Source organism: Limulus polyphemus, unplaced genomic scaffold, assembly GCF_000517525.1.
Source record: "Limulus polyphemus unplaced genomic scaffold, Limulus_polyphemus-2.1.2 Scaffold1261, whole genome shotgun sequence".
Classification (NCBI taxonomy): domain Eukaryota; kingdom Metazoa; phylum Arthropoda; class Merostomata; order Xiphosura; family Limulidae; genus Limulus; species Limulus polyphemus.
Genome location: NW_013666871.1, coordinates 4,875 through 20,897, shown reverse-complemented (window position 1 = coordinate 20,897; position 16,023 = coordinate 4,875).

The following is a 16,023-nucleotide window of genomic DNA, read 5'->3' as shown; positions in this document are numbered from 1 at the left end:
AACGCCCATAAAATCCGCAAAACCCAAAACTGAAAATTTGTATGTATCTCCGCATGGATCTAATGAATCTCCACACCAATTTTGGTGAAGATCCATCCACACCCTGCGAGGTAGTTATATGGACATACAATAGACAATAGACAGTACTATTATATTTATATAGATTTGATGGTTTATTTTATTTATCATTTGAGTGCTTTTTTATTTTTACTTTGTGGTAAATGAACAAGGTAAAAAAATGAACTTTTCGTTCTTCACCTCAAATCCTTTCTGATACAGTCAAACGTTTTTATTTAGTTTTGGTTGTAACTTCTCTGTAGAAAAACGATATATAAGGAGAAATAAAAAAAACACTTACCCTAACGCTCTCCTTATGCAAAAAAAAAACAGTAATAGAAAACATATTATTTATTTCAAACGACGAAATGGATCATTAGGCTCTTGGTGGATAATACAATTTTTCTACTCAGTGGGAAAACTAATTTATCTTACGTTTTCTGAATGTTTTATAATAAAGTTTGGTTATTGATCAGAAACGATCTTAAGAGCACGAATTTCTTCGTATGTATTATATATTCGGCTCTTTTCTTGAAATGTAATTTTTTGCCTAAGAACATATATCTTAGACAAGCATTATTAACTATTTGTCTAGATCATTACTATGATGGACGCATTATGGTTTTAAAAGCTGCTGGTACGTCTAAAGTTCTTCAGACCTTTCATTAACAAAAAGTTATTTCTACTCTATGAGAATCTCACAGGGTAATCTTTTGTCGTTTCTACATTCTATTTATGTGTAATGAATTTACTGATTGAACATTAAAAGCTTTTAGAAATCCTTTGGGTGTATAGAAAACGTATGATATATGACGGTAATTTGCATTTATATTGAAGGGAACAATAAAAGATAAGATTGTGACCCTGTATGTATAAGAAAAATGCATTATTGAACATTTAATTGTCAAAATGACAGTCGATTAATTTCGAGAGTGCGGAGTTCGAGAAAGAATCCTAATGCTCACCCCCTTACAACTAAAAACGTTTCTGAGTCAAGAGCATCAGTTAACGAAACTCCATTAAAATTAATTTTCTCGTCGAAAATATAGCCAATGAAAACGCGCAAATATTTTACTTTATTTTTATTTTTTTCGTAAGTACATTTTCTTAAGAGAACAATATCTAGAAGTAAAGAAAAGGTTTTCAAAGAAATAAGTAAATGTAGAGATGGCTAATATCAGTCCTTCGTAAAAATGAAAATAAGATAGAAACGAAAGAATGTTAACAGTCAAGAATTGGATAAATTAGAATCAAATGAGACCGAATAGTTATACACATTGCTATATGTTAATTCTTTCCTGGGTTGTATTGTAGGGATGATACAAATACCATCCCCGCTATCTTGTTTGCATTGTTTTTGATAGATTGATATTAGCCATCCCTACATTTACTTCCTTTTTCGAAAAGTTTTTTCTTTACTTATTTGCTTGTTTGCTTATTTGCTTATTTGTAGACATAGGAAGGTTGTACTTATAACCAAGTTCTCAATACAATCAGGTTCCAACTGTAATATTTATTGTTTATTTATTGTTGTCTGATAGTTCCTGTTTCAACCCTGTACTTAAGTTGTTGGTTTTAAATTAAATGACACAATAACTTTCTGTACTAAAGCTAACTTCAAGGGGTAATGATAACATTGTTTACACTAGAATTAAGATATTTTTTAATTACTACTAGTTATTAAGATTACTTATAAAAGCGGCTCGGTTTGAAACTACGTCACCTCAGTGAAATTGGTTGGCACCATTGTTTTGGTTTTGAGGTATTATGTAATAAAAAAGAAGCAGAAGAAAGAGGAACAAGAAATTCAATGTTTTTCCTATGATATTTACAGACATCCCCAGAACTTGTGATTTAGTCATTATATAGATATTGTTATAAAAGGAAACACTGTATAGTATTGTAAAGTTCTGATGACTTATTGAGGAGATATTTAAAATACCATGTCGATAAACAATCCGCCTGTTAGTGCCGCCTGAGATAGTTAAAATTTAAAAGTGCTGCCCTCTCTTAGTTAGATGAAGAAATATGTTTAACAAATTGACAGCAGTAAAAAAAGAGATATTCTTTACTTGTCATATAAGACTGTGTAGTAAATGTGTTTTTAACACATAGAAAATTAAAGATTGAAAAAAATTGATTTGAAAACTGTCAAGGGCAAAATAAAATTTTACTTCACATTATTTAATATAATATATATTTTACCTCACATTATTTAATATAATATTATTTTGCTCCACTTTATTTAATATAATATTATTTTACTTCACCTTATTTAATATAATATTAGTCGGTAATTCGTTTTAGTACAATATAGTCTTAACAAAAAATTCATAGAAACTGTTAGTAGAAATTTAACGTAGAATGAACCTGATTATATTACGAATACTTAAAAATTACGTAAAAACAATTATCCATATAAACAATAACAAATATTCTATTTCAGACTTTAAACATAACAAGACAACAAAAATATTTTTGACATTAAATGGTTTAGATTAATAAATACTTAACACAGTCTTTGTTTTAATTTTCTTTAAATAAGATGGTTAATACATATTAAAATATAGTTCTGTGAAGAAGAGTGTTTGTTTTCAGAATTTAGGGTTTTTCTGGTGTAGAAATATTGAGAACATTTCATATTGGGAAAAAAGAGGTTAAACTGTTGAAACTCCGAAAAAATTATATGTTGTTATGTGAAGTCCTGTAGATTACGTTGGTGCTTTAAACTCTCAAATATCGAAAACAAACTCAAATGCCTCTTCTGTGGGAAAAGGCATAACGTACATTTAAAAATAATAGTCATTAAAGTCTTCTCTCTATTGGTGATTCTTTAATGTTTTGACTCTTGATCAGGTATATCGTTATTGATATTATAGGAAACATTTAAGTCTGTGTGTCACGTAAATAAAAATACAAAAAATAACTCTTAGTATAGTTGGGCACTCACGTGGTGTACTTTTCACAAAAGAAATTTAACAATAACTAAATTCTTAATTCCGACAATATGTCGCGGACTCTCATTCCTAGTTGATGTATATGGTGAAAAATTAATGCATAGAAAACTCTGACTATAGAATATCATTTCATCTTCCGAAATAATTTCCACGAAAACGTTTGTGGCAAAGTTTAGAATTAGTGTTGCAGGATGTTTATACTAGATGGCAGCACATCTGAACAATTTCTAACGTATTAATGTATTTTATGATAACACATCAGATAACGTTAAGAAGCACTTTTTGTCTATCCTGTGTTAAAAAACACCTCGAGAGAACTATATATTGATAAATGATCATTTGAATTTAAATGAACATTACATTATTTTATTTCACACTCGAAAAAATGTTTGGCCATTTTCTAACAAGGTTATTACCATGAATTAAGAGAGAAGTTTCAAGATTTCCATACAAATAACTCGGTGAGAAATCATCATGTGTCTATTTGCGATGTATGTTGATTTGTTTTTGTTATTTAGCGTCGAGAAGCTTAGGATTGACATTATTGGGACCTCAAGGCAAATTGAATATCTGTCGATTGACTTTCGTTTAAAAATTGCTAGTATTTTTGTCTAATTTAATATTATTTTACATTTTCATGCTGATCTTCCTGTAGAAAAACAACTTTGAGATATAGAAGATGGGATATTGCATGGTTTCGTTATTCCAGGTTATACACCTTCTCTGTAACAATCCCCTTTCAACAGTCAATGACAGCTTCCTTGGTCTTAAAGTAAGGAAGGGTATAGACATCAGTTTAATGCAGGAAGTTTCTTTCAGTTGTTTGTACTTTATATGCTATTGTAGATATGGTTAATAGAGTTGATAGCTTTCAAAAGTTAATCTGTATAATGATTTCTAGGGTTATTCACTCAATAAATGCTAACATTTGCATTTTCTTTCTTTCAAAGTTATGACAAATTGCTTCGTCTCACGCCAACTAATCACTCTTGCGAGAGCTTAATTAATATGTTAATCTTTATATATTAGTGTCATACCAGGTTTTAATTATATACCCTATAGCGATAGTTTTAATCATTCATTTGTTTTCAAGTATGCTCTGGTAAGCATGCTATATCAACTTTTTAAGTAATTAAAATTTTGTTAAAACACATTAAAAATATTAAGGTCGGACGGCAATACGTTAGGAATAAAGCCAACCATAAGTTTAATTACATAATGTCAGCAGTGACTTTTAGGACTAAAAAAAAGAGGTGTTATTGACAGGGTCAATGCCTTATCTCGTTAGGTATATCCTGCATAACCAAACTATAAAGATACTTTTTCTTTATAACCTCTAATTTATTTGTAAAGAATAGGCTACATAATTGGAACAATTTTATACATAGGTACATGGTGTTGCAAACGTTGCTATAACAACTCTTGATAAGAGATTGAAATTCAGTTTAAAGAAATTTCAATATGCTACATAAAAGTAGTTTGACAATCAAGTCAAACCCATCTCGTTCTTCAAAAATGTATTTCTTCTCAGAATGTCTGAGAAATCTACTTTTTCAGTTGCTAATTTGTTAGGAATTTTTTTCCCCTTTGAATTAGCAAGACATTGGTTTCTTCTAGATCTGAATGTTTCTTACAATTTAGAAAACATGATCCCAGCATTTTCAAGTGATTCGAAATATTGATAAGGTGATGGTGTATTGCATAATTTTTGGCGTATATCTAGAGTAATATTCAACATATTTGTTGATACTGATATTAATTGAATATTGAAGTTTCAAATAATGGTAGGTCACTTACGTGAAATTAGAACTTTCTGCATAAGCCTTGAAGCCTTAGATTAATTTATCAATTTGCCAGAAAAGAAGTAAATGAAAAATGATTTAGTAAATTACACATAGGAATTATTTAATGATAAATGGAATTAACTAGTCTATATCTTAGGTAAATTAGCTATTCAATTTTTGTTAGTAGTTTTCCTTTGTGAATCTTGGTATAAATGACTCATCCTTTCCAAAGCTAGTTCAATTTATTTATCTCAACCATATTGAGAAAGTTTAGTTTGCTACAAACAATTCACTTTGATTTATTAACTATACAAGTTAAAATATGTTTCCTCAAGCTAAACATTATTAAGGAATTACTAGCCAGGAAGCAAAGCGAAAATTCAATGATTGAAAATTGTGGCTTAAGTCCCTGTTTGGTGCATAGGTACGTATTAGACTCACAGATGGAATGTACACTTTTTTAAGTTCTGGGATAAAACATTTCTTCCAAATAGCCTTTTCCTAGGTAAATTATTGTGTAGTTATGTTCCATATTTGAGATCATAATAATCTGTTAATGTATCTTGTTTAGTCGGTTCACATTCTTCGTTTCCCTGAGTCATTCATTTTACACTTACATAAATCTCTTGAGTGCTCAACATTGAAGTTCCATAATCTCCTGTGTCGAAAGTTCAGTTTATATTAATTCTGTGCCCTTTATGAGTTAATATATATATATTTTGTATTCTCATGCATACCGAATATTTCTAGCTCCAAGACAGTTGTAAAGCACGATGTAGGCTGTCCACACTCTTTCAGCAGACCCAATGGATAAATAAAGCTTAAAGGTTTAAAATAAGTCATTAAAATCCATTACTTCTGAGCTCAATTCCTTCTTCATCTCTGATAAGAAACGTTTTTGTGAACTTAACAACGTATAAATCAATGTAGCTCTAAATGTTCTTTCTACACGACAACCTTAAGAATAAATTGTATGCATGTAATGAATTTTAAATAAGCAATAAAACAATATAAAAGTGAAGTTTCTTCTGTTAATTTTCTATGATAATTTTAAAGTAATACTGTTATTCAATTTTTTTATTCTGTTAATAATAACGCTGAAATTATAACTTCACAAACAAAATCAATATCGCTTCATTATTTTAAATACTATATTGCCGCTTTTCTGTTTTTTAAGTTGTGTTTATGTGGGATTCAAAAAGCTATCAAGAATATACCATAGGAAGGTTTATTTTAACACAAAAACTGCTAAAGAAGGTAAAGTATTGCGAATATAAGTGACTAAAAACTTTTATGTTAAATGTTGCTAATTATTAAACTATATTTAATGTATAAATATACCATATTTAAATCCACAAAGCAAGAACAAAAAACAAGATCACTGAATGATTGCCATTTCAACCTTAATAAAGAAAGGTTCACAAGGTTATCTGGTTTGATTAATTAATTGAAAAATCTATATTTCGTAGATATTGCGGAATCTCATCACACATTCTAGGCCTCAAACATATAACTATAATCATCACCCATGTGTGATTACAAAATGTTAATGACATTCATTATTTTAAGGATGACGGAGTTCATTATAATTAAGTAAAACCTGTATTGTTAAAACATAATACAGTTATTATGTTTTAATGCAAAGCTATATAATCCATTTACTCTTTGCACATCGTGGAGATCGAGTCTTGAATTCTAGTGATAAAAGCCGACAAGCTTAAAAAAATTGAATTATATTTTAAATAATTTTTTAAGAGCTGATTCTTTTATTATATAAATATCTGTTCCTTTTATTAAGACCACGAGAAGAAAAAATAATCCGTTATTTACTAACACCAGCCTTAAATTTTATTAAAATGGGTCGTAATAACACATACTAAATTTAATTTCTGGGAAATAATAACACTGTGTACAACGAGAGTTTTATTTAGCTTCAGTTGATACATTGTATAGGACTTTTTTCTCAAATATTAGAAATGAATAAGCCGTCTTTGAAAACTATTCACTATGTTTTCATATTATTATTGTCCCTCAGCATGTTATTCAAAACAAAAAGTTTTCAGCAATACATTAATTAATAATAATATAATATATAATTCATTCATTTTGTTAGTTACATTCATTGCAACTCTTCCGAATAACCAGTTTCGTTTCTTCTATAGTAATTTATGTAATCCAGATTAAAATAGTAGTATGTTTTTGTTCAAGCCAGATTATTTTATGTAAATCTTTTCTTCACCTGAAAAATGTCTATCGCCACTAAAACATATAACAATCAAAAGCGATGAGTTTTATTTCTCGTATACAAACACAGCTAGAATTAAAGCATTTTATAATTTAAATACTTTATTTTTTTTATTAGGGACACTAAGATATTTTTATGTATATCAGTTTCATTAACATTTTTCCTTTTCACTAAAGGTTTGGTTTAAATTTCACGCAAAACTACACGAGGGCTATCTGCGCTAGCTGTTCCTCATTTAGCAGTGAAAGACTAGATGGAAGGCAACTAGTCATAACCACCCACCACCAATTCTTGGGCTACCATTTTACCAATGAATAATGGGATTGACCGTCACTTTATAACGCCCGCACGACTGAAAGGAACCCGTAACTCTTAGATTGCAAGTCGAGCACCCTAACCACCTGACCATTCCAGACTTTCATTTTATACAAGTACTTAAACCCAAATAAAAACGCCATGAGATATATATAAAAAAAAAACATTTATTGTCTATTCCCTAAGTATGGACTTCCAAATGAGTTTCGTAGAGTTTACCTATTTTGGGGTTCAAAAATCAGCTCAAGTGTTTGCTGTGGATGGCGACTGTGTAGAGAAGAAAATAATCCTTAACGTCGTCTGGGTCGACACAACACACTTATGTTGCTTCTGTTTCCTGATCTTAATGTGCTCCCCTCAGGATCAATGGGTTGGTCGTAGTGGCTAGGATCAACTGAGAATGTGCATTAGATTTATCCTCTAAGTGGTGTTTGAACATAGTTCTCGTAACGCCCTTGTATTTTTCGGGTATCCCCTTCTTGGAATATATGATGGGTGAGGGCAGAAGGGAATGAATCACTTTATTTCTGCCTTGAAGAAACTCTGAACCAAAGATTTAGCTCCTGATTAGTCACTACCCATTTCTTTATATACTTCTGTGTCTAGAATATTGATTATCTGTTTTATGCCTGAAACTTGTCTTGGAAAAAATGTCGCCATTATTCATTCAGAAGGACTTAAAGTAGGTATGATAAGAAACTTCATGGAATGACCTTTACAACATCTAAGCCTAATGATGATGAACTCTTTTTTTTGCCTATCAGGTAGATCATAACCACCTTTTACACCCGCTGCTGTCTCCATTCTTATTCTCAGAACCTTTAATGGACACAGACTACTCCATTCTGAGTTCATACAAACAGGAAGGGGACATCATCTGCACCTACGTTTAGATAATAATATTTCATTTTTAATCTCTGCTGCGTTGACGTATTACTACACCATAATTCAGTCTTATACTATGATTGATTTACACACATGTTCACCTAATGTCCTTACAGATATTTCTTGGAAAGCAAACAGCAATCAATGTACTATGGATAATTTTCTCATTAACAATATTAAGAATCAATACCATACACTAAGCATATTACTTTGGGCATTGGAGTAAGAATATTTTTCTTAATCATGTCACTTTTAGTCAACAGATTATTAACCAATCTGTAGGGACTGTGATTGATTCAATGTTTTAAGCAACTTTAATTAATATATCTAATAATATAAAACAATTTCCTTTTTTATTCCAGGCCTTGATGAACTACTGACTGATGAGAGGCACGTCAGGCTCAAACAGAACTCGAAGTATTTGTGTTAAAGAACCCTTACATTCAAATGTTATACTCAATACTAAAACCTATATTTTACTTATAGAATAGTAAAAGTCAAGAAATATCATGGTTTGAGCTAATTTCTGACATCTTTCTTTGCACTAATTTTACGATAATTTGGGACAAGTTATAAAGCTGAATGAGAAGCATATATTCCATATATACCTGATGATGACAAAACCTTGTCGAAACGTTGTACATTTGCTGTTATGTTAAACTTATATTAAAGTTTTTCTTCGTTACCCATTCAAGCCGTCTCCAGCCATTATTAGTCTCAAAGTGGGTTCCTCGTCATCGAATATATTTCATCCATTTACTTTCTTCAACTTAATGAGCAAGTAGGGGTTAATTTTCTGGAAACTCTCAGACTCTTTGGGATCATCTTTACTGATATTCAATTCCTGCAACTGCTCCTCTGAATTGGTCATTAGGAAACGAACTTCATGTATTCTTTTTTATTTTGATCTGATAGCTATGAGGACTATAACAGATTATCCATGACGGTGGAACTCCAATCAGCATTAATTTAACCTGGTAGTACATCTGTTGGATCAAATGATAATTATTATGATCATTAAGAGATGCTGTACATCCTTTATTGCCGTACTATCTGTTTTTGTTGTAGCTAGATATGGTAGCAGGGTTAATGTTACTGATTGTTGGCAAAACCTTATTCTTATTTGTTTTAGCTGGATCTGGCAGCAGAGTAATGTTAATAATTGTTGGCAATGGCTTATTGTTATTTGTTTTAGCTAGATCTGGTAGCAGGGTAATGTTAATAATTGTTGGCATTAACCTATTCACAAAGCCTGGAAAGAGCCCTAAAAGCCCTACTAGTTCTGGACCAATTGTATTAGCTAAGTAGCTACCCGTGTAAGGTGTTGGAGTTAATTGTTCCCTTCGTTTTGATTTATTGAAGCCTAATACATTTTCCCCACAACCATTGTGTATTGTTCAAAAATCCATTATGGCCTACCTGATAATCAGTAATTATTTGTCAAACGTCATCATATAGTATCAATAGTTCTTGATTCGGAGAAAGCCTATGATACTACATGAAAACATGGTATCTTCAAAGAGTTTCACTTTGTTGGGTTAAATGCTCCTTTAGCTGTTTATGTTAGGAACATTTTAGTAAATAAGTCTTTTAAGTCTCATGAACAATTATTGCTTTCATAATTCTCATACAAGACCAGGGTATAACCCAGGGTTGTATTTTAAGAGTCACGCTATTTGCCATTAGATTAATGCTATTATGGAATAACTACTTCCATTTGTTCTTGGAAAATGCATTTAGTTATCCATGTTTTGATGTTCAGTGGTGTAGTGTTTCAGATATGTTTATTTACATTATGATGGGCAATATTACCCTTCTGTCACTGTTCAACTGAATTTTGTCTAATTTTTTGCGAACAGTTAAATAACTATATACAAAGTTATTTTCCTATTTACTTTCTTAAATGTTTAACTATGATGCTTTTATACAGTTTCTCTGTTTTATCTACTTCGGTTAGTATAAATAATTTTAGTAAACCTGAGAAAGTAAAAGCACAAAAATATGTACGTGAATCATTACCAACAAACACGAACGAGGTAGCTTAATGGAATGTCACACACACGGTCAATATACTAATTAGTAACATATTAAAGAAGGATTAATAGGTCTAGAGTAAGTCACTCCTTATGCTGAATGCAGCTTTCTCTCTGATGGAAATAGACAATGTGTTATTCACCACGCAGGTTGTGAATCATTAGTATAATAGACTAGTGAATGTTTTCTTGTGTGAACTCTCAGAGTCTGATAATTTACTAGATAACAGAGTGACATCACCAAAAGGTTCATTATTATTTACTTAATATTTAATATCCTTCAACTATTAAATCTGACATAGGGATGATTGTGTACGCGTGTTTGCTGTGTTTTACTTGAGTTAAAACGTAACTGAAACCAATTTATACTAATTGTCCAACTGGAATATTTTTATCTTATGAAATATCTAATATATTGATTTCTTTGATTCAAATTGGTTAGTACTAAAATATTTAAATAAAAATGTGATTTAATCTTCTAGCAGACTTCATACACACATATATATAAGATTTCAGCTAATATTTCATAAATGTTTATAATTTTATGATGATTGTGTCTGACATGTGGTTTAAAATCTGATCAAACTTTACGAATTCGTATGCAGAAAAAAAAATAAACCATAGGTAATATAACTAAAAAAAATATTTATTATATTTTGGCATCCATTTTAGCATAAATAGTAATTAAGGAGCTTATATGGTGTCTAATAAATTCAATCCTTAGAGGGCGTGGTTGTTCTCAGTTGAAGGTGGTAGGAGAATTAAGATCAAAGTCTGCCATCCAGTGGGGTACTCTTTAATGCCGGGAAGGCCAATGACCTGAGATGACATAGCTCAAAAGTATGGTGCCTGAGGCGGATAGTTCTTTAGAGCGCCACCAGAGCTGAAAACCACCGATTTTGAACGTCCTAATATCCATATACGGAATCGGTGTCACAATGACCATCATTGTCAAATGTACTGATGTCATCTTGCGTATATTACAGCCAATTCTCAATCTTGCAATTTCACTTCAATATCAGATTATTCAATGATAAACAAAGTACTTGAATACATAACAGTACTATTTTATGTTTCCTCGATTTGATTACAGTTTGACTAGTTGTATAATTTGATAATCCTGAAAAACCTACTATTTACGTATTAATCATAATAAAAGATTGTTGTTGTTTTTATACTAACAATTACAGAAAATATTCCAACCCCTAGCTATTTAGCCTGTGCTTCACAATAACTAAAACAATACCATATACCTAAACAAAAATTGTAAGTGTGACTGTTGTGGGGTCAACTCGTACTGAATTTGTATTTGTATAGCCCTGTATAGCCCCATTCTTAAGTCGCACAAAGTCTAATTTCACCTACAATTTACTAAAATATATATGAAAGATTTTACTCTATAGAAATATAATGGGAAGTTTTTCGAATATAACATTTTTCAAAATTGTTTTTATTACCAAATAAATCAAATGTATGTAACACGAAAGATCATTCTTTTTTAGGTCAAACTGTATTCTCAATGAATTACTTTCCGGAGTACAATTCCAATCACAAATGTTATGTTTTTTAAATGAGTTTTCTCTTAATATATGTAAATGATAAGCATAAAGAATATGCAACTTAACCATGATATATTAAGTCGAAAAGTAGTATCTGATCGGATATCACAACTTCTATGTTCGCAATAGTAAATTCTAGTTAAGTGTGTGTTGTAAACCATACACATTAACTGTACTTAGAAATATTGTTTTATAAGATAATGTTGTAAGTGACTTATGTCTCACAATAGAGGTCGACTTGCTCAGGATTTATTCCAGGAATAGTGGCACCATGTTAATTCAATGTTTGTTTTTTATACTAATGTGTTTCTGCACAACAATAATTTCAAGTTACAAAATTTGATAAATTACATAAAAAAGTTCATGGAGTGATTACTTGTCACATAAAATATTCCACGTACATATTTGCATTAAAATATACACTGAGCATGTTGATTTCTCTGACCTTACAACGCATCAACCAATATTACATATATATTTGTCTTCTGCTTTTAACTATAAGATCCTTACACCATTTACGAAACATTTTATGCAAGTTAAGTCGATAATATGAAGGTTATCAAAACTTAAGATTAATTGTTTTCAAACTAGCATTGTATTAAAGTATAGACTACACTAACTAAACAGAATAGTCAACTCACAGTACCAGATCGTACAACTTATGTGCGCACAACTATATGATTTTTAGAACGATTCCAAGAACAAATATAATGTTTATCAAACCAGAGTTTTCTATTACATATAACAACTTAACTAACTGTAAACAAATAACAACACTTATTATCATATGTTTTGTCAAATATCCCACCAAACATGCTCGCCATTTCAGCCGTGGGAGCGTTATAATGTGACAGTCAATTCTACTATTCCTTAGTAAAAGAGTAACCCAAGAAATGGCGGTGGGTGGTGATAACTACATGTCTTCTCTCTAGTCTTTCACTGCTAAATTAGGGATGGTCAGCACGGATAGCCCTCATGTAGCTTTGCGCGAAATTCAAACTAAACCATACTGTTCCATCTCGAACCAATTGATTTATGTATGAAGATACGATAAAAGTCTAGACACGTAGACTATACCATATTGATTTAGTGAAAGTAATGAGAATTCTTTAAAACATTTTTACATTACCACACTATAACGTCCGTCCAGTAAAAAGAAAATCCCTTCGTCGTGAGGTAAAGTTTTACCTTATTAATTGATTTATAGTTTAGTACTCCAGTAATCCTTGTACTGAAGAATGTGTATTTTGACTCGTGATGGTTAGTAGATGATACACGTGTCATTTCTTAGCTTATATGCATAAAATGTTTTTGGTGAGTCTTTCTTTTGCTGTCATGTTTAAAGGTGCAGTCAAAGAAAACCTTGACCACTTCCTAAGAGGATTCTGGTAAGTTACTGGCTGGAATTGATGGTGTGGTAGCCATGATATTTTAAATCACTTTCTGACTGTCACCAGCAATTCTTATCTTTCCAACAGAAGAAGACTAAAATCATAACATATGTGATAATTAATGAAGGGCAGCAACATTTTTATTATTACAATAAATAATAATTACAAATTTATAATGATATATAAAAAAAGGTTTTAAATAATAAAGATCCATGAAAACTAGGCCTGTTGAAGAAAGATGATGATGAACGAAAATAGGAAATCTCGGTTTTGGTTATTTGCCGGTTTTCGACTTTGGGACGCTCTGAATAGCTGAAAATCGACATGTATACACAGGAGATAGAGCGACTATGCCAGGTAGCTCTTCATATCTAGCTTCTGGTGACCTATAGAGAAGAATATCAGGAATATTTTGTATTGCTTTAATATGGGCGTCCGTACATAGAAAGTCCTAGCGCACTCTCCCATACGTGTTTCTAAGCCTACTTCATAGCATTAACCAAAGCAACAAACAAATATTACATGGAAATTATTTTCAACTATAAATACGGTACTACATTCGTCACTATTCAGCTTCGTCATCAGGCTGATGCTAATCAACCACAAGAATGAAGAATCAAACTGTAAAAATTCAAATATATCTTAGCCTAACTAGTCTTAGAAATAACTAATTTTATCATCATGTCCTAGAGCAAAACAGTTTTCACGATTTTTGACTATCTATTTTATTATTATTCTATGCAATATTTATAAAGCTTTATAATACACTTATAACCTAATAACCCATATATGCCATCTTATAAAAAACGTTAACAAACAAATATTAGTAAAAAAATATCGATAATTAAAAAAAGCTACGTGGGGCTGGTTACCGAATTGGAAAAAAAAGGAACGACACAAGTTAGGGATGGAAGTGGGCATATCATTTGATCGGCTAAGCCAGCTCGACTTTACCTGGAGAATAAAATCCATACATTACTAATTCCCTCACTGGCAAGATAAATAGAACCAGAATTTCCATACGTAAAATGTTACTCTTTAATAAAATAGTCATGAAAGTAGTATTCTAAAGTTAACTAAAGGAAAGGTATAATTATGAAAGCTTAGAATATATTCAAACACCAAGCTTTCGATAGACAAAGTGGGGAAGCCTGTAAAGTAGGGATTTTATTCTCTTATCCTTGTGCTAAAGATGTTGTTTTCTTTGTGTTTGCGTTTTTTTGGAACTGAGGTCATTATGGCATCACTTTTGTAATCGTAGGTTATGACACTAAATCGGTTGATTCTAGCTTCTGGAGTCACAAAGTCTCTATGGAACTATCTTTCCTTAGCGACAGTCTATAGAACTAGGGCCTATAGCGTCAGAGGTTATGTGACTTCCTCTTTTCTTTACTGAAAGCTTCTAATAGTAATTTTAAAATAATCTAATTAAAAACATAACCTACTGTCTGTAAAGTTTTAATTTGGTTTGATTTGAATTTCGCGTAAAGCTATGCGAGGGTTATCTGCGCTAGCCATCTCTAATTTAAGAATGATATGCTAGAGGGAAGGCGGTTAGTCAGCAGTATCCACCGCCAATTCTTGGACTACTCTTTTACTAACGAATGGTGGGATTGACCGTCACATTATAACGCCCTCACGGCTGAAAAGGCGAGCATGTTCGGTGACGGGTATTCAAACTCGCGTCCCTGAAGTTTTGTTATCTTGACAAATATTCCGGTATGTGTATCAGAGTCCTATTTAATCTGTGTGATTTTACTTATATGCAAGTTGATCTATGATGATTATATTATCAACCACGTTTTTCTGCAGCGTTAGATATTCTGCGTTGAGAACAGTATGTAGAACTTTGAACATTGCAGGATCAAATACATTTATATGATGGTTCTAAACTAACATCACATATGTTAAAGCAAGATTAATGAGGAGATGCTGAGGCAGTTTGTTTATCTGTTAGAGAAAATACAAATACCTTTTGTGATTTGAACAGTGTAGTGTATATTTCGATATATATAACATAATAACGGATAAGTTTAATATAAGTATAATCCTTATGAATTTACTTTAATTGAACGATTTTTATATTTCCACTTATTTACTGTATGTTATGTTGGAAATCACAGTTTAATTTGATTTACACTAGCTTTCTTTTTAACGATTGTAAGACTATTTATTTATATTAAAATCATTTCTCAATACAAACAAACAATTTTATGAAAATTACAAAGTCAGATGTATACGTTTTAAGAATTCCCAGATGGTAAACATTCAAAGTTACCATGTTATTATTTATAACGTGGAAAATCATTATCTTAACTTAATTCGACCTTCTTTTGTTATCAATAAAAACTAGAAACTATCTTTTCAAACAAAGATCAAAGATAAAACTACTTTTAATCACGTTGTTGGTGTTCCTAACTTGTCAAGTGCACAGGAGTGTTTGGGAAAATGTGTCTTCCTGAGAAGAGGAGCTGATCCAAGTAATGCTAATTCTCTTTTCAATTGTATTTGTCATGAAATCTCTTGTAAATATGCTATTGAACTTTAAATGGAGGGGTGTTGCTTACTAAGAGATATTATACATTAGTTTTTCACTAATTTAGCTCTTCTAACTATTTGAACATTTATCTAAGGAAATGTGACTTCCTTAAGTTATTTTGTATATCACCTAGATAATCGTAATTGACAGTTAAGGGGCATATTTACAACACTTTTATTTTCACATGTTTACCCTAACCGTTTTATAAATTAAAAAAAGAAACACTGAACAGTTTTATGTTTCGTAGCTACAGGTATG